Source organism: Vombatus ursinus, unplaced genomic scaffold (genome assembly GCF_900497805.2).
Source record: "Vombatus ursinus unplaced genomic scaffold, bare-nosed wombat genome assembly UNPS02000577.1, whole genome shotgun sequence".
NCBI lineage: Eukaryota > Metazoa > Chordata > Mammalia > Diprotodontia > Vombatidae > Vombatus > Vombatus ursinus.
The window spans coordinates 14,116,590-14,136,572 of NW_020940355.1; the positions used below are offsets into that span (position 1 = coordinate 14,116,590).

Here is a 19,983-nt window from a genome sequence, read left to right on the forward strand (position 1 = left end):
TACAGATGAGTAATCTGAGGCTGACAGAGATAAAACAACTTGTCCAGGATTACACAACAAAGACTAAAACTCCAAACCTCCAAACATCCAAGGAGCAGGATTGGAACTCAAGTCTTCCTGACTCCAAGTCAGAACTGTACTACCTGATTACCTGTTTGTTTGTTTGTTTCTGAGAAGTGTTAGATATAACACATATGTCTTGATCCACATGCTTTCAATGCAGATTGGATAATCAATGACAAGAATTAGGATAACAAAACAATAATATTTTCATGATGGAAAGAATATAAATTCAACAGTGACCAGATGCAAAATAAAGCTGAAAGTATTTGGGATTTTCCAAGCCTAATAATACAGCTGATGGCTAGTTATAATAGAATAATACAGCTGATGGCTAGTTATAATAGAATGGGCACTGTATCAGGAGGCAAGAAACCTAGGTCCCAGAATTGACTCTTCCCTTCTCAGACTCTGTTAACTGGGCAAGTTGCTTTAATTTCTCCCTGGATTTTGGTTTATCAACTTTATAACAAGGGATTGAGCTTTAAAAATAACTCAAGATTTCCTGTATCTTGAATCCCAGAAAATGTAAATAGTCATTTCTATATATATTTTGAAAAACAAATTGTTCATATACTGATTTGAAGTGTTTATTATTGCAAAGGAAAAAGAAGGTTTATGGAAAACAGATCCTCCTCCTTCCTCCCTCTATGCACTCTCATTTTGCCATCAGACAATTCAAAACAGTGTATGTTCTGGTACATTTGGAATGAATCATACTTCTTTTTTTAAAGAGTCATATTCTAGAGCAGTGGGAGGGGAACTGATTAGGGAAATTGATAACTGAGTACCTGAATCGCTTTGGTGAAATTACAGAGCATAATAGACCTTTGTCAGAAAGAGGAATTACCTATGGTGGTAGACCTGTGCTCTGGCTTAGAACTGAAGGACATGTTCTTTGGGATGATGAAGCAACTGACCAGTCCTCATGTTTCCTCAAGAATAGAGGGTTATGTCAAAGATGATTGACAACTGAGTCAGTAGGAACCTACCACTTTAGTGTTCTATAAGAGAGTTGGAAATAACTCCTTATTCTTTTTTTGGCTCTCCCTCTTCTAGGATGCAACCAGTGCTTTCTCCACCTTGGACATCCAATGGGGTAAGTTGGGGGTTTTTCCCTTCCCCTCCCCCATGTGGCAATGTCAACTACAAGCACATGTCAACAGAACCACGTGCTTGCCTGGGGATCCTGAATCTCTGGTCACATTTAGCTTTCTATTTCCTTAAATAAGAATAGGCTAGCAATCAGCAGCCTCAATCCTTTGAGAAAAGGATGTTGCCAGCACTGGTGTCAACTTTGTGAATTTAAGAGTTTAGGAGCTATGGGTTTGGGTGTCAGATGTCCAGCAGGAGAGAATTCCTAAAACAGGACCACTTCTTGGAGGAAAAGAACACCGCTTTCAGGAGGATTCTGTAATGAAAGGACCAAAACAAGCCCAAGTCATGCATAGGCTGATCATGAGATTTGGACCTTGTGAATTGCTCTGACAGTGTAGATCTGAGATGAATGTGAAATATTTGTTCAGCAGTCTCACAAAGTTGCTTTTGCCTGTCAGGAAAGCACAGTGAATGTTATGAGTTACTGTTTTATGATTTTCTGTATTTGTTAATGTACATCTTGGAGTCATTTGTGTTTTTATCATTTTCTGTGGTAGAAGAAATAAATTGCTGTCCTATACCTGGCACCCGTTTTGTGTACTGCGTACTTGTACCCTGTTATTTCCTTCTAGGGATGCTCTAGATATGAACCATATGTAAGGTAGATTTTCCTCAGGGGTCCTTCCACTCCAGCAGGCTCTGGACATAGAGCCTTGCAAATTTCATGCATCTCTGTCAATCTCTGATGTAGTGGGAGGTTACGACATGCCATTGCTGACTTTGATGAAGAGGCCCTATTCCTTTTATCTGTGGGCTTCTAGATAACTTTTTTGCAATATTGTTGTAAAAAGCACTTACTATAGTTTCTCATTGGATATCTTGATCTTTATCAGGTCTGGTGAAAATGTCAGGTTTTTGCTTGACTAATTATGTGGGAGCTTGGTGGTCTGCCTTCCTTTTTGGCAGCCATCTTGATAGGAAGTACATTTAGTTTAGCAATAAAAAGATCATTGATGGATGACCTTGGAAAGAATAGTTTCAGTTAAGTGACTAGGTCAGAAGCTAAAATTTGAAGTTTTAAGAATCAAATGGGAGCTGGAAAAGTGAGGCAATGAGTATAAGAGTTTTCTAAGAGTTTTCATTTTCTAAGAGTTTGACTATGAAAGAGAAAAAATATAGATTGAGAATTTTAGGAAATAGGTGATACTATTTTTTAAGAAATGTTTTTTAAAACATTTTTAATTTTTTAAAGGTGTTTTTTAAAACAAATTTTTTATTGTTATTTTCCAATGTATCCCTCCTCCAACTATCCTTATAATATTAAGAATAAAAAAAGGAATAAAATTCAGCAAAACTAGCCAACATGTAATTATCAAAAAGTATTCATGTTATAGACAATGTTCTATACTGAATTTCCCATTTTTGCAAGGAAGTAGGGGAAGTTATTATCTCATATCTCTTCTTCAGGGCTAAGGTTGGTCATTATAATTTTTGAACAGTTCAGCTTTAGTTGTTTTATTGCTGTTGTTGTTTCCATTTATGTTGTCATATTCATTGTGTATATTGTTTTCTTAGTTCTGCTCACTTCACTTTGTATCAGTTTGTGATGTCCCATGCTTCTCTTTATTCATCATATTCATACTTTTTTATTATTAGCAAAGTCATATTCCATTGCATTCATGTATTAAACCTTGTTTAAAGATACATGATACAAATTTTTCCTGATCAACCACTTCCATTCTTGGTTACATTAATTTCATTAATGCACAAACTTTTCGATTTTACATAATAAAAATGATCTCTTTATCTTTTATCATTACCTTTATCCCTTTTTAGGTTAAGAATTTGCCCTGTAGCTATAGCTATAAAAAGTACCTGATTTGGTTCTTTTCTAATTTTTTTTTATGGTGTAATCTAAACTATTCAGATTACATATCTGGTTTTAGTTTGTTGTGGTATACAGTAGAAGATGATTATCTAAACCTAATTTGTGCCAGATTGCCTTCTATTTTTCCCAGAAATTCTTATTAAATAGGAAGTTCTTTCCTACGTCATTTATGTTTTGGAATTTATCCAACATTATATTACTGAGTTCAATTATTTATTATTCTTCCTTGTCTAATCTATTCACAGAATCATGGATTTAGTACTGGAAGGGACCTTAGAGGTCATCAAATCCAAACCTTTCTTTTTCTTTTTTTTTATTTTAGTTACCCTATTTTTAATTTATGAAATAAAACAAGCATTTCTGTAATATAGTAGAACAAAAAAAATGAATTCACATGAAACTGCAAGTCTGTTATGTACAACTTGCTATTCCTTTCAAATATATAATAAAATAACTTTCCTTTTTTCCCTTCCTTCTCCCCCACTCTCCAATGGCTACCATTGGACACAAATGTGTGTGTGTGTGTGTGTGTGTGTGTGTATACACATATATATGTGCATATGTGTATGTCTGTAAAATCATTCTATACATACTTCTATTTGTCAGTTCTTTCTCTGGATGCAGAAGAAACTAAAGCTCAGAAAAGTTAAGTGATTTGCCCCCAGAATCACATACCTAGTATGTGGTCTGAGTTAGGATTCAAACTTAGGTCTTTCTTATTCCAGCCCTAATGCTCTATCTATTGCACCACATATTATATTGATCTACTTTTTAATTTTTTAACCAGTACCAAATAATTGTGGTAATTAGTACTTTATACTATAGTTTAAGATCTGAAAGTGCTCTTCATTCCTAATTTTTTTTCATTATTCTCCTTTAAGTTCTAGAGTTTTTGTTCATCCAAATGAATTTTGTTATTTTATTATCTAGCTCTGCAAAGTATCACGTTAGTAGTTTTATTGGCATAGCATTTAATCTATAAATTCATTTAAGTAGTATTGTCATTTTTATTATATTGGCATGGTCCAGCCAGGAGCATTGGAAATACTTCCAATTGTACTTCATTTCTTTAAATAGTGTTTTATAATTGTATCTATGTAGGTATTGAATTTGCTTTGGTAGATTAACTTTTATATATTTTATGAATTTTTAAAGTTTTTTGAATAGAACTTCCTTTTCTATTATTCCCTCCTGAATTTTACTATTGCAATATGGAAATGCTGTTGATTTCTGCAGTTCCATTTTGTAAACTTCTACTTTGCTAAAGCTATTATCTCAATTTTTTCTTTGCTGATTTCCTAGGACTTTCTTAATAAACTTCAAAATAAACTTTTGTGGGCCTCAGAAATCCTCATGTCACCAGCACAGAGGATCGATTTGATTCTTCTTTATTAACTTTATACTTTAATTTTATTCTTTAGTTTTATTGCTCTTTCTAACATTTTTAGAACTATATTCTAATAAGGAATGGGATTAAGTGTGTGTTAATATATATTTAACAACAAGTTCTCCTAAAATTGTCTGTATAACATACTTTTAAATTTAATCTGCAATATTAACATTTTCTCCAAGTATAGGCAAGTAACAAAATAATAAACCAAGACCTGATTTGTAGTGTTTGCTGATATCTCTATTCTTCTGTTTCCTAAGGAAGGTTCTAGTGCTTCCCTATTGCATGCAATGCTAGCTCTTAGTTTTAGATAGATACTAATATCATATTTTTTATAAAGATCCTTCTATGCTTATGCTTTGTAGGATTTTTTTTAGCAGAAATGTGCTATACTTTGTCAAAAGCTGTTTTCTGTATCTATTGATATAATTATGTCATTTTGGAAAGTTTTATCTTTGATGATTAATATTACATATATATGTGTGTATATGTATATGCACATATACACACATATATACATATATACATACACACAATAAAATTATTTCCCCCTGAGAGTTGAGTTACCTTTAAATCCCAGGCATAAATAATAGTGTTCAGCACAGTGCCTGGCACATAGCCCTTAATAAATGCTTGTTTACTTATTAAAAATAACATTCCTTTTTTAAAAGTAGCATTGGGTAGTGGACAGAAGGCTGGCCTCAGAGTCAAGAGGACCTGGGTCCGAGTTCTAGCCCGAACACATAGTGGCTGTGTGATCCTGTATAATTTACTAAGAGTATGAGCTGCAGAACAACTGTTTATCTGTATTTATAAAGTTTCCTCACCAGAAGCTCCCTGAACCAATGAAATTACATTTCTGACTAAAAAAAAAAAAAAGAAATCCTTTATAACTTGTCCTGATTCTCTTAAATTAGAGTCAAAAGTTCTTCATGGTATATAGAAGATGGTGGTATAATAAAGAGGCAAGGAGACAGTATCTGTCTGACCAGTAGGTGAGAGAGGAAAGGACAAAAGAAGGGACAAGAAAGAGCTATTTTCTTTAGAATGCCTTTGAGGATATACCAGATGATCAGAGTTACTGTTTGCATTATGGTGTTGGTAGGAATCTGCTAACTGCTGATCATAAACACCTGGGCAAGCAACCCCCAGATAGCAAAGGCAGGAAATCCTGCTCTAAAAGCTTACTCAGGAGTCTTGGCAAATAAAAAAAAAAAATGCCTGTAGAAAAATGAACAGGTGCAGCAAATGAACAGCTTTCCATGGCAGTTCACTATGAACATTGGTAGCAAGAGCTGCCGTGAACCGAAGATTGACATTTGAGCAGGTATGGAGGGGGAAGGGAATGTTCCAGTGGTTTTCAGAAACCTTAGTGATTAATTAACAATTACACATTTACAAAATGCAGCTTTTTTTCCCTGTCACAGAAAAAGTTTAAAGGGTTGATGGGATGTCTAATTTTCGATTTATTAGGGAAAATGGAGTTCTTTGAAAGAAAACAAAGAAGAATAGAGTGAGGAGAAAGAGGAATCCTGATTCATATCATCAGAATCTGACACAGAGAAGGAAGGGAAGGACCATGGAATCTTTTGAGTTATGAAATAGGTTATCCCTTCTACATTGCGACTTCCCCATCACAGTTTTGATATATCATGGGTAGGCATAAGAAATTAAATGGGGATTTTTTGGAGTTTTGCAGAAGCCACAGACAGCCCGTGAAGGCCAGCAGATGACACAGAACCTATGACCAAATACTTAACCCAAATTTTACCATAAGATACTGCAAATAACCCTAGAAAAGAAAAAGAAAAAAATTCAGACTTCTTCTCTGGTATGAAAGTAGGGCCAAAAAATTTTATACAGACTTTACAGATTTTGGGGGTGATGCATGCCTAGCCCCTCGTGATATGGAAGGGATAACTGCAGTATGTAGAACTGGGTTTTCTGGAAAGGAGGCAGTTTGCTTTGTTTTATAGAACGCTGATGAAGATCCACATGTGGTACCATGAGAGAAGGCATTTATTAGTAGCCATATGAAAAAGATACAAGTCTTGGTAGTGGGTGACTTTCTGCTGAGGTGGCCATGTGTCAACTGGAAATGACCAATTAGGAATACGAATGGAAATATGGAAAAGCTTCCCTTGACTTGTCGAACTTGATGACCACTGGTTCTGGTGATTCATGTAGGAATAAATAATAACAGAAAGGACTTAGAGAGTATTTCTAGATTTTATGAAATCCAGGATGGGAAATTAAAGATGATATGGGCTCTAGGTGGCATTTTCTTCACTGCTCCTGGCTAAAAATAGGGGCTTTAGAAGATAAAGGATATGGAGAGTGACTAGCTGATGAAGAAGATGGTGTCAGAAGATGGGATCTGAATTTTTAGACTGGAGCTTAAGAAAAGAATAATAGACTTGAAGCCAGGCAGGGATGGTGCACTTAAGAACGTATTTGTCTAGTGACTTTTAGAACTGAACAAAAGAGGCTTAAAATGAAAATGGAGTGGGAAGACAAGAATTATCTAGGTTTTTAAGAAATAAGATTCTATAGAAGGTAGGAAGTAAGACATAGGAAGAAGAACAGATACCCAGGAGATAATATTCAGTAAGAGAATTCACTGAAGGGCTGAGAGGATGGGTAACACATAGAGCAAGCTAAATATCTTAATGAAAGAAAGAATATTTGATCCTTGGACATCATTTGAAGAGGCAGCTAGGTAGCACAGCGGATAGAGTGCTGTGCCTGGAGTCAGGAAGACTCATCTTTCTGAGTTCAAATCCAGCCTCAAACATTTACTAGCTGTGTGACCCTAGGCAAGTCACTTCACCCTGTTTGCCTCAGTTTCCTCATCTGTAAAATGAGCTGGAGAAGGAAATGGTAAACCACTTCACTATTTTTGCCAAGAAAACCCCAAATGGGATGAGAAAGAGTCAGACACAACTGTAAAAAAGACTGACTGAATATCATTGAAACTAGTAAAAAAAAATGAGTCTCATAATAATAATCACTGACATTTATTTAGCATTTTAAAAATTTCAAAGTGATTTACATTTATTATTTCCTTGTGTCTTCACACATCCCTGTAAGTTTCACAATGATTAAAGGTATTACTAATCCAATTTTGTAGATGAGAAAACTGAAGTTCAAAGGTATTGTCCCTTGTTTGGTGCCCCTGGTGATGCAGTTCTCCCCTCACTTCTACCTCTTAGAATTCTTGCTTCCTTTAAGGTTCATCCCATGTGCCATCTTCTAAAGGAAGTCTTTCCTGATTTCCTTCACTGTTAGTACTCTCTCCTTCCTCTCCAATTTATCATATATTTGGGCTGACTCTGTTTGCATATGGTTATACTTCAGTAGCCTATAAACTTCTTGAAGGTTAAAACTGTTTTATTTTGTTTGTTTTGCTTTTGTGTACCCTGCGTTTAGCACAGTACCTTGCACATAGTAAATGCTTTAATAAATGCCTGTTGGATTGGATTGGAAAAAGTATTTCAGATATAATAGATTTTCAATTGACTTTAAAATTACGAAAGTAATAAATATGGAGGAAAGGAACCAGTCTACTTTAGAATCTATGATAGAAAAAATAAGTCAAGCATAGTCAGATGTGCACCTTAGATATTGGGAAAACAGATTTCAAAGGATTCTGTAAAAGGGTAGATGGCCAAAAGCCATGCATTTTTTAAAAAATAAGCTTTAATGATATCCTATGTTTTTACACTATAGTTATTTCTTAAAATACCATCTCCAAATACTCACTTATAACAAAAAAAGACCATTAAGCAAAACCCAACCAGTACAGCAACTATAGATGACAATGTATACAATTCTGTCTACTGACAGGAAGAGTGTTTCATGATCTGTTATCTGAGACTAAGTTTGACCATTGAAATTAATTTGATTTCAGCTGAATTTTGCTGTTATTTTTGTTTATATCATTGTAGTCATTAATTGTATGTGGATATGTATTAAATATATGTATATGCTTGTGTATATATGTATGAAGATATGTATATGTCTTTATGTCTCTATATATCTATGACTACATAAATCTAGAAACATGTATGTATGCATGTGTGTACGGATGTACAGTTATCCCTTCCATAAAGGGTGGGTTAGGGGTGCAGTGCCCCTGCAATCTGGAAAATCCACTTAATATTTTTTGACTCTTCCTTTGTACCAGAGAAGTCTGACTTTTTTTTTTCTTTTTCTTATTCTCTTATGGGGTGTTTACAGTACTTTATTGTAAAATTTGGGCTAAGTATTTGGTCAAAGGCTATATTATATAATACTGTACATATATTTTATGCATTTCTGAGTTCCTAAACTTTTTCTGCACCCTCTGCAGCTTCCACAAAACTCCCCCCAAATTCCTATTTAATTTCTTATACCAACCCATGATATAGAAAAACCGTAATAGGGAAAATTACAATGTGGAAGGGATAACTGTATATACATATATACATATATACATATAACTATATCGACACAGACACAGGTTTATATATTTTTCTGATTTTTTTACTCCACACCAATTAATATACATATTTAATGTATGCCTAAAATCCTTACATTTGTCATTCCTGGTAGTAAAATAACATTACTTTCATTTAAAATAATTTCTTCAAACATTGTCCATTCAATGAACACCTATTACATTTTAGCTTTTAGCTATCACTAAGAGTGATTCTAATAATATTTTGTTGTAAATGGGACCTCTCTGTATATTAATTACTTCTTTGGGCTATAAGCACAGTATTAGGAATGCTGGGTCAAAATGTATTTAGAGTTTAATGATTCTTCTTGCATAATTCCAAAATGTTTCCTAAACCCCAAAGTAGAACAATTAGGTCAATTCACAGCTCAATCAATAGTGTATTAATTTCCCATGGCCTAAGATTCTACAGGGGAAGTTGGCCGACTAAGGAAAGGAAGACATCAGGAAAGGAATTCTAAAAATGTAATCATAAACATTTATTATATAGGATAAAATGACAGGCTGTATAGAAAGACCAATTTTGATACATATGGAATTTACCTATCACATTTTAACTTATCACCAATCAAGTTTAATTCAATCTATTAGAATTTTTTTAATGTACAGAAACAAGTCAAGGTGACCGAGGATGAATTCACAGTGTTGTGATCCTGTAAGTAGATAGTGCCAGGAGTGTTAAAGTTCAGAATTAACTGAGATTGGCAACAGACCTTAGGGTCAACACAAAGGTTCATGTCTGGCTTTTGTGTTTAGGGTAAGAGGGAGGATCAAAGAAGGGATGACTGTTGCATGATATGGGTGGAAAGATAAAAGTTGAGAAGGTAGAACTATTCAATTTGTTTTTACTATTTCTTTTGTCAGGGAGAATGATTTTCAGACCTTGGAGAACAGAACTAAAATGATTAACAGAGAATAAAATCTCCAGGTAAGTGAAATAATAGGAAAAGAATACTTTGATATCCTCATAATGTTTAAGAAGTTAGTCCCAGGCAAGCTATATCCCAAAGTACAGAAAAGAACAGGTAGATAAAATTGCTGAGCTGCTATCAGGGATCTTGGAAAAATCATGAAGAGCTGTGTTAGAACAAACATGGTTAACAGAATAGAAAAGAAAAATAAATTAGAAAATAGTGAGATTGCCTAAGTGCCCTCAGTGAGTTAAATAATAGCTGTCATTTTCATAGAAAATGCTTCACATATATCATCTGATTTGATCCTCACAATAATCCTGTTAGGGAGGTACTGCCAGTATCATTACCCCCATTTTACAGATAAAGAAACAGAGACTCAGTGAAGTGAAATGGTTTGTTTATAGTGGTCAGAATGCAAGCCCAGTCCTTTTAAGGCCAAATCCAAGGCTTTTTCCATTCATCATTCCACATTTGCTTCAAGTTACCAATCCAACATGAACTGTAATCCAATATATTTAATATGATTTCAGATCTGTGTTGAGGCACCATTGATGATCTTTGAAAAATCACAATGTATGGAGGTGCTTCAGGATTATAAATGGGCCAACATTGTCTAGATTTTCAAAAAGGGGAAGAAGAAGGTTGATTGTGCAAATTATAGCCAAACTTGTTTGAATCCTCAGCAAAATTCTAAAATGCTTTAATTGAAGGGATAGTACTCAGAAATGCTGAACATTTAGAAGGCAACGCAATGATCATTACAAATCAATATGGGACACAAAAAATAGCACATCATGTTGGAATAAATGCATTCTCTTTTTTGAGGAGGTTATCAGACTGATAGATCAGGACTGATAGATCATATTTCAATTCTATTTGGATTTCAGCAAGACATTTGGCAAAGTGTCTCAGATTAGCCTTGCGGACAAGAAAGCAAGATATGGGCTGGGAGATAGCACTCAGAACTGGCTGAGTGACTAGGCCCAAAAAGGAGTGATTAATGGAATGATGCCAATCTGGACAGATGGTAGAAAAAATGAGAAAAAATTCTTCTTCTTTGTAATAGGGGTTAAGCGACTTGCCCAGGGTCACAAAGTTAATATGTGCCAAGTGTCTAAAAGTCAAATTTGAACTCAGGTCCTCCTGACTCCAGGGCAGGTGCTCTTATCTTCAGTGCTACTTAGCTGCCCCATGTTGGATCCTTTTCAATACAGTATAAGCCCCTGAGAGAGGGGGGATAATAATAACAGTAGAAATTTCAGCCACCATGTCAGGTCAGCAGGAAAGATATTTTTGGGCAAGAGACTTTTTTAATATTTTTCAAACAACATCTCAAAATCCTGGGACTAAGCCCCTATTCATGTAACTATGAGAGCCTATGAGAGCATATTACTTCCCTCTTAACACTTAGTACCTAGTAGGTCAAGAGGAGATAGAATGTTTTTGACTCATTGAAATTTCCCTTCCATGAGCCTGCCACCATGGACTGATATTAAGGAAATCAGAAGCTCGGGTGGGGCAAGCTACATTATGAAGCACTGGGGGTCAGTTTTGCAGGCCCATGAATAATTCCTTAGGCTGTTTGCTTTCAAAAATCTGTAAGTTTCCCTGGTAATTTTTTTTTTTTACCTTCCCTAACCCCAAAGGTCAAATATAACTAAAAGGGATGTTGTCAGAATCTCACTAAACTAATTCATTTTACTTCCTGGAGTGAAAAATTTATTAGTATTTTAGCATTATAATAATTAGTACAGTGTCTTTGGGCCTAGCTTGGTATATGTTGTTGTTCAGTTATGTCCGCCAATACTGTCCATGGGGTTTTCTTGGCACAGATACTAAAGTGGTTTGTCATTTCTTTCTCCAGTGGATTAAGGCAAACAGAGATTAAGTCACTTGCCCAGGGTCATACAGCTAGTAAGTGTCTGAGGCTGGATTTGAACTCGGATCTTCTTGGCTCCAGGCTCAGAGTTCTATCCACTGAAACACCTAGCTGCTTGTACTTAATAAATGCTTACTGATTGATATAAGTGTTAGAAAGTTTTCTCTTCCTCCCCGTCTCCCCCCACAACATTTCTCATGGTTCTAACGACCAAGAAACAGCCAATGGGGATGTTTGAGGAGTTTGACCCCCAAAGTAGAACCCAAGCATACTTCTTCCTCTCCTTCAGCATTCTTTTGCTTTCATCTCTACAGGTTTGTTGGCCAAACAGCTTTCTTCACTACCCCCCCCACCTTCTCTCAGGAGCTAATCCCTTTTATGGGGGATGCGAGTTATACACTGAGTCCCCCTACTAGGTAAACTCTCCTCATTTCAGAGAGGAAGGCTTAATTATGGGTTGAAGATTTTCAGAGAAAACTGTTTAGCCTGGGAGGAATCAACCATTTTAGAAAAAGGTTAGTAAAAAATGAATGCCCCTTGCCTTTTCCTTGGGAAAAAGAGGAAATAAGAGGAGGATTACTAGTAAAATGATCAGCACTTGATTATACATACATACATACATATATATATATATATACATATATATATATATTTTTAAAGAGTCTTGTTTTGATTCAACACTTGGTAGGTAGGATCCATATTCAGTCAAATGATGTGGTGCTGTCTTTTGGGATTATAGGTTGTAACAGAGAGCTTTTGAAATGAATCTGTGTTCTGAGTAATCTGGCTGAGGCACACACCATTAAGTTGGCTCTGAAATATTTTGTACATTGCATTAAGATTTAATTATGTTCCAACTTGCAATTATCTTTCTCTTCGGCTGTTCTCCATCGCTCGCTTTGCCTTACAATTCTCCTTGGCTCCTATTATTAGTGATAGACTTGCAATGTTGTAAGTCTGTGCAGGCAGGAAAGGTGGGGGTGGGTGAATATTATGATTGTGCTGGTCTTTTGCCAGACCAGGGGCCAAGAAAGTTGCTTCTTTAATAAAGCCAGCCTACAAACTGCAGGAAGTGCACTATCACCTGGAGTGACCCATTTATTGGGAACACACGAATACAAAATGGAAAGAAGCAGAGCTAACAGCAATTTTATACTTCAATGTCTCATTTTCCATTCTGGAACAATGAAGTTAAAGTCAATAAATCTCATTTTCTTGTTCATATTGCTAGCTTTATGTTGCTGATCAGAGTACAGTATCCTTCAATGGGGTCTCCTGGCAGTCCTTTAATTTCACCATTCCCATATAGCTAAGCTTATTAATATCTAGATCCTATAGAAAAGACACTGCCAAAGACCCTTTTCTACACAGTTAGGGAATGTGGATTTATTTATAGAGTGCATCATGCAGGTCTTTTGCAACTGCAGGGGATATGGACCAGGAAAATTTAATTCACTTGCAGTTAAGCATAAAAATAAGGCAAGATAGCATGATGATAACAATAGCTCAAATTTCTGTAGCACTTTAAGGTTTCTGAAACGCTTCTTCCACAACAATCCTATAAGGTAGGTAGTAAATGTATTGTTATTCCCACTATATAGATGAGAAAACCTGAGGGCCAAAGGAGATCATCCTGCTTAATAATCACACAGCTAGTTAAGTGTCTAAATCAGGAGCCTAGGTCTCCTGTTTCCAACTTCATCACTCTTTCAATTCTAATACACACACATATTTGTGTGTGTATATACATTTTTGTTGTTGTTCAGTTGTGTCTAACTCTTTGTGACCCCATTTGGGGTTTTCTTGGCAAAGACACTGGAATAGTTTGTCATTTTCTTCTCCAGCTAATTTTGTAGATGAGGAACTGAGGCAAACAGAGTTAAGTGACTTGCCCAGGGTCACATAGCTAGTTAGTGTCTGAGGCCAGATTTGAACTGAAGAAGATGAGTCTTCCTGACTCCAGGCCTGGCTCTTTATCCACTGCACCGGCTAGCTGCTGTGTGTGTGTGTGTGTGTGTGTATATGTATACACACCTGTGTGTCTATATATACTTATATGTGTGTATTAATATATTGCTTCCTATACCTCACCTCTCTTCCTTCCCATTTTCCCAGCCCGAAGAAGAGAGAAATCAGGCAGGCAGTAAAGACCTGGAATTTTTTTCCCCAAAATGTGAATTTTCTTCACCTGAAAATTGTTAATAAAAAGAAAGAAGTCTGTAGTAATTTAGCCCACCAGTCATTTCTATTTTTAAAACTTTTTTATTGATGCTCTTAGAGAAGCAGCTATGTGATACAGTAGACAGAGCAATAGATATTAGAGTCATGAAGACCTGAGTTCAAATTTTGCCACTGGTATTTACTAGCCATTTAATCAAAGGGGAGTCGCTTACCTTCTCTGAACCTCAGTTTCTTCATTTGTAAAACAAGGGGTTTGAACCATTCTGGACAGCAATTTGGAACTATTCCCAAAAGGTTATAAAATTGTTCAGGTCTGTATCCCAAAGACATCCACAAAAGGGGAAAATGACTTATTTGTACAAAAATATTTATAGCAGCCCTTTTTGTGGTAGCAAAGAATTGGAAGTCAAGAGGATGTTCATCAATTGGATAATGGCTAAACAAGCTGTGGTATGTGGTTGTAATGGAGTATTATTGTTCTATAAGAAATGACAAGCAGGATGATTTCAGAAAAACCTGGAAAGACTCACATGAACTGATGCGTAGTGAAGCGAACGGAACCAGAACAGTGTTGTACACAGTGACAGCAATATTGTTCGATAAAGAATTGTGAATAACTTAGCTAATTCTCAGCAATACAATGATGCAAGACAATCCCGAGGGACTAATGATGAAGCATGCTATCCGCCTCCAGAGAAAGAACTGATATTGTTTGAATAACAGACTGAAGCATGCTATTTTTCACTTTCTTTTTTCTCTTTGATTCGAGTCTTCTCGTACAAAATGACTAACGTGGAAATGTTTTACATAATTACAACAACAACAACAACAACAGCAACAAACTAAGGGGTTTGCTCAGCGTCCTTTAAGGTCCCTCCTACCTCTAAAGCTTCGATCTTGTGACCTTTGCTGTTAGAGATTCCTAGGATAATCCAGAATCACAGTTCTGGAGCTGGAAGAGACCTCAGAGGCCATTGACTCAAAATCCTCATTTTAAAGCTGAGGAAACTAAGGAACTGAGGTCCCAGAAGGTTATGCAATTTTCCCAAGGTCACACAGGCAATAAACATCAGAAGGAGGGTGTTAACCAAGGTTCTCTGCCTACAAAGTCAGAACTTATATTTCAATCATTCCTGAATATAACCCTCTCCACCCAATACACACAATATCCCTACTCTGGAATTGAAACCTACTTTAGTATAAAGGAAAATTTAAGCACCAGGAACCCACGTAGTTATTGCCTCTGACAGTGCATATGACATTCTGCCCCCATAGTATTCACATTTCTGCTGAGAGGAAAGAGGAATATTTCATTGTTTTCAGGGACCTAAATTGGCAACTAGATTCATCAGTTTAACTTCCTTTTAATGTTCTTTTCATTTAAATTATTGTAATCTTTGTGCATCCACTCTTTTAGTTCTCTTCATTTTACCCTGCATCACTTTATACAAGTGTTCCCACATTTCTCTGACTTCCTCATATTCATGATTTCTTTCTGTCCAATGACACCTTATTACATTTTCATAGAAGTTTATTCAGCTATTCCCCATTTGATACCCCTGTCCACTTCATTTCCAATTGCTACCACATTAACCTACCAACCATTTTCAAGAGCATGGACAATGTATGAAAAGGTTATATATTCATAAAAGATACACATGTATAGGTCATCATTATTCCAGGAGAGTATTGATTTCAAGGCTATATTCCCTCTGCTCACATTAAATTAAACTCATTACCATTTTCATCTTGATCCACTGCTATTAAACATTGTAGAGTGATTTCTTGAGTGACCCAGAGAAGAGATCTCTTATTGGGAACACAAAGCAATTGTTTCCTTTCCATGTAAATAAACAGATAACCAAATGAATTAAATTCAAACATGTTCCACTTACCCAAGTGTAGCTTCAAATATCAATTCCAGGACTTTGGAATTTTGACTCTACCAAGAGATAGGCATGAAACAAACTCCTTCAAACAAAACCATAGCTCAGCACTAGAGCTGAAGAAACTCAAGTGCACCCACAAAACACTAGAATAGGAAGTCAGAAGGGCAGCATAACATAGGTAATAATATTTACTTGGAAACAGATTTACATCTTATTTCTATAACTCTACTGGAATTCCCAATAGTTGTTCCCCAACACATCAGCAGTTCCCAGACTCATTAGCCCATTTCCAGGTGGCCCTACCTGTCTTGGATGTCAGTGGGTAAAAAGGGCATTGGCTAGGCTTTCATTTCTCATGCTGCTAGTTTCCACAGAATAGAGGTAAATATGATGTTTTTTGCTGCTGAGATAGGAAATTAAAACATTTTACTTATCTAATTAAACATGTAATGCAAAAAAAACCCTGTCATTACAGAGAATTAAAGAAAGAAAGTAGAATTTTTGCATGACTGGACAAGCCTTTCCAAGGTGCTCCTTATCAAATTATGTTGCACTAAAAGCTCAAAACACTCAAATATTTGAGGAAAAAGAACTGGAGCATGGCCCAACTCTCACTTGTTTTATTCATTCCCCAAATACAAGTATATTTCTTTTTTTCTTCTGAGTAGCAAGTTGAGATTTCTAAGTCAAATCTCCTGATCAATCAGTCCAAGTCCTAGAAAATAGAACAATTTGTTCAGTGGCTTCTATTATCAAGGGCCTGGAATATGTACAATTTCCTGTTGGAGTCTCAAGTACTGACCTAGTGGGCAGGCAGCACTATCAGATATATGATTAGTTTAACAACTTCATGCAATCAGTTGAGGTGCTGAGGTCCTGTGAGAGTGGTAGCCTCCCCGCAGTGTACACAATTTTCAGTGCTAAGCTTTATGGGATGAGGCTACTTTCATGTTATCTCTATACCTCAGAACACTGCACTAATGCTGTATCTCTCATTCAGCTAGTGATTGGTGCTATTAAAACCAGCAGAGTAGTCGTACCTATTGTTGGCTATCATCTCCACATATCCAATCACTTTATATAATTTATGTTATCTGGTATATAGGCAATGAGTCTGGACTTCTCTTGTATTATGACTATCTAAGAAGATTACTGGATCTAGATACAACCAGCAGTGTGCTGGAGTCAGCTCATGTGGATTGTTAAATTTTCAGTGTGAGCATTTGTATCTCAGAAATTGGTGAATACTACACATCAAGGCTTGATTTATTGTTTTGTTGATTGTCTAGACTTGTTCATCCTTCCTTTTCAAAAAGGACCAATGACATCACAGACTGATGTCTTGACTTGCACAGGAATTGGATTAAAAGGAGGCAGAGTTGTACAAAGTTGTCAGCCTCACTTTCTCTTTCAGAGTCATGGAAGTTCAGTGGCAATGCAAAAGTCAATGACTGGAGACAGCCCAGGATTCGGTGGATGACTTTGGCATCTTTGATGTCTGACCAAACTCTAAGCACTCCACAGCTCCTTCTTTAGCCTCCTTCATGGTTATTGGAACAAATTGTTCTTATCCACCCATTCTGGCAGGGGAAGTCTTTACATGCTTGGGTTAGACATCTCCCTAATTCACCAATGGGTTTGAGGTCTATCAATTACCCTCAACCTGGTTTAGCCCATATGCCATGAAGGATTTTACCAGGGTGTGACTGCTGTGCATGCTACAACTTTGTGGAGCCACAGGTGAGAGATGAGTGCCAGGTGGACACCAAAGATGAGCAGCCCTCAGCAAGCCCACAAACCAGAAGTGCTAGTCCTCCCCAAACACCAGATAAACCCCACTTAAGAAAGTATTAACAATGCAGATTAAACATAAAAGTATGTCAGATACACACTTTTGTTAAACATTTGCTGTACACCTCTGATTGTATCTCTGAATGTATGGACTAATCCTCTTCTCTTTCTTACGTATTTGGTGTGCCCTATTTAAGATTAAAAGGTTTGGTCACTAGTTCAGTGCAGTACTATTCCTAGGAGACAGGGGTCCTATTATGGAACCCACAGATTTGAGGATGCTGCTAGAGATTGAGAAAGCATTACAAAAGTGTTGTGTTAATGGAACAGCTGCCACACATGTTTGTAATGAGATTTAACTAATAGACTCTTGTCTGAAGCAGAGCAATAATGGATTTTTTAAAAAGGTGAGATAGGAAAGATTGAAAACAGACTGGTGTGCTTGACTTAGATTCCTGACCAGTTCTGCAACGTGTTGTTAAAGGGATGGTTTATGAGCATTTAGAAGTGACTAAAACGATCACTAAGAGCTATTCTGGTTTGTCAAAAACAGGTCATGCCAGACTAGCTTTTCTGATAGGATTATTAGACATAGAGACGAAGGGAATGCCTCCCCCCCCCCCCCTGTGTGTGTGTGTGTGTGTGTGTGTGTTTGCATGTACCAGATATGGGTCACAGAAAGGCATTTAATAAAGTTTCTTATGGAATGCTTGAGGACAAAATGGTGAGTGGAAGGCTTGATGATAGTGTTACTTTGAAACTGCTTGAATGATTGATTCATTCAAAATAATAGTCATTAATGGATTGATATCATTTTGGAGTTGAATAGAATCTAAAAGTGGAGTGCACAGGGATTCTTAATTGGTCCTTTCTTATTCAATATTTTTAGCAATCAGTTGGGTAGCATAGATGACAAGAAAGCATAGATGATGTATGTAATCAGTCTGCTGACGACAGAAAGCTGAGAGAGACAGTTAACATGTTGGGTGACAGACTGTCCAATCTGACAAGCATTTAGTAGGTGCCTCTGCTAGGTGAAAACCACCACTTTGGGGTGCCTAGGTTACAAAGGTAGGACAAAAACAAAACAAAAAACCAAAAAACCTAAAACAAATAAACAAAACAAAAAATAAAACAGTCCCTGAGTTCAAGAACTCAAGTTCTACTGGGAGGGACAGAGATGCAACATTCAAATATTCAGTTCATCTGCATGACAATTTGAGGAGAGAGGAGAGAGTGCTGTTAACCAAAGGGATCCCCTAGGAGGAGGTGTAGGAGCTGAGCCTTGAAGCAAGTTAGGGATTCCAAATGATGAGGGAATTCATCCCAGGCATAGGGAACAGCCTGTGCAATGACATGGGGGCTGGACACAGAATTCTAAGTCTGAGGAACAGAAGTATCCCATGTTGGAAATGAGGAGTGTATGAAGGGGAGTAATGTTCCAAGAAGGGTAGACTTGAGTCAGATCGGAAAAATGCCTGATGTGTTTCTATCTTATCTTGCAGCAATAGGGAGGCACTGGAGTCCTTGTTTAGGGGAATGACGTGGTTAGATGTGTTTAGGAAGATTTTCTTGGCAGCTGAATGGAGGATGGATAGGAGAGAGGAGAATCCAGAAGGCAGAACTATAACAAAGGGCCAAATGTAACAAGATGAAATTTGATAGGGTGAAGTGTAATGTTCTACCCTGATTTCTCATTGTGACATGGAGGTGAACTGAGTTCTTAGCCAAAAGATCATATGCTCTGGCAAGTTCTACCAGGCTGGAAAGTCAACAGTCACACCTTTAGATAATGCTGATTGAGTACCAACCTAGAAGTTGGCTAATCACTATGGAATCACAGAATCAAAATTGGAAGCAACCTCAGAGGCTGCATAATTGAAATGTTTCCCAAAGAAGAATCCTTTCCACAATATACTGGGTGAGTGGTCATTCAGCCTCTGCTTGATGACCTCCTCTGAAGGGCACTCACTACCTAAGGCATTCTTATTCCTTTTATGTCACTCTATTCGTTAGGAAACATTTCCTTTTCTCAAGCCCAAATTTGCCTCTTTGCAGCTTCTCCTGGCTTCTGTGGCAAATTGGATAGAGTATTAAAGTTAGACGGATTTGACTCCAGCCTCTGACAGTTACTGGCTGTATGATCATGGGTAAATCATTTACTTCTCTGATCCACAGTGAGACTAATTTGTAACATGGCTATAATAATGCTTGGAATCTGCCTTGCAGAATTGTTGTGAGGCTTAAATAGAATGAACTACAATATGTAAAACACTTTGCAAATTTTAATGTGCTTTATAAATACATATTATTGTTATTGTTTTTAATTTGTAATTATATATATGTATAATTTTCATTAATGTATAATTATATATCATCATAATTATTGTTTCTC

The 19,983-nt window shown here is 36.5% G+C and overlaps 1 long non-coding RNA gene across 1 annotated transcript in view; it reads left to right on the top strand.

Annotated features, from left to right (window-relative positions):
• Positions 1 to 953: 953 nt before the first annotated feature.
• Positions 954 to 19,983, top strand: part of LOC114026675 — a 64,185-nt gene continuing 45,155 nt past the window's right edge. Inside the window, exons 1-2 of the long non-coding RNA XR_003567144.1 lie at positions 954 to 1,159; positions 9,799 to 9,862. This is a non-coding gene — a long non-coding RNA (uncharacterized LOC114026675). The remainder of the gene's footprint in view (positions 1,160 to 9,798; positions 9,863 to 19,983) is intronic.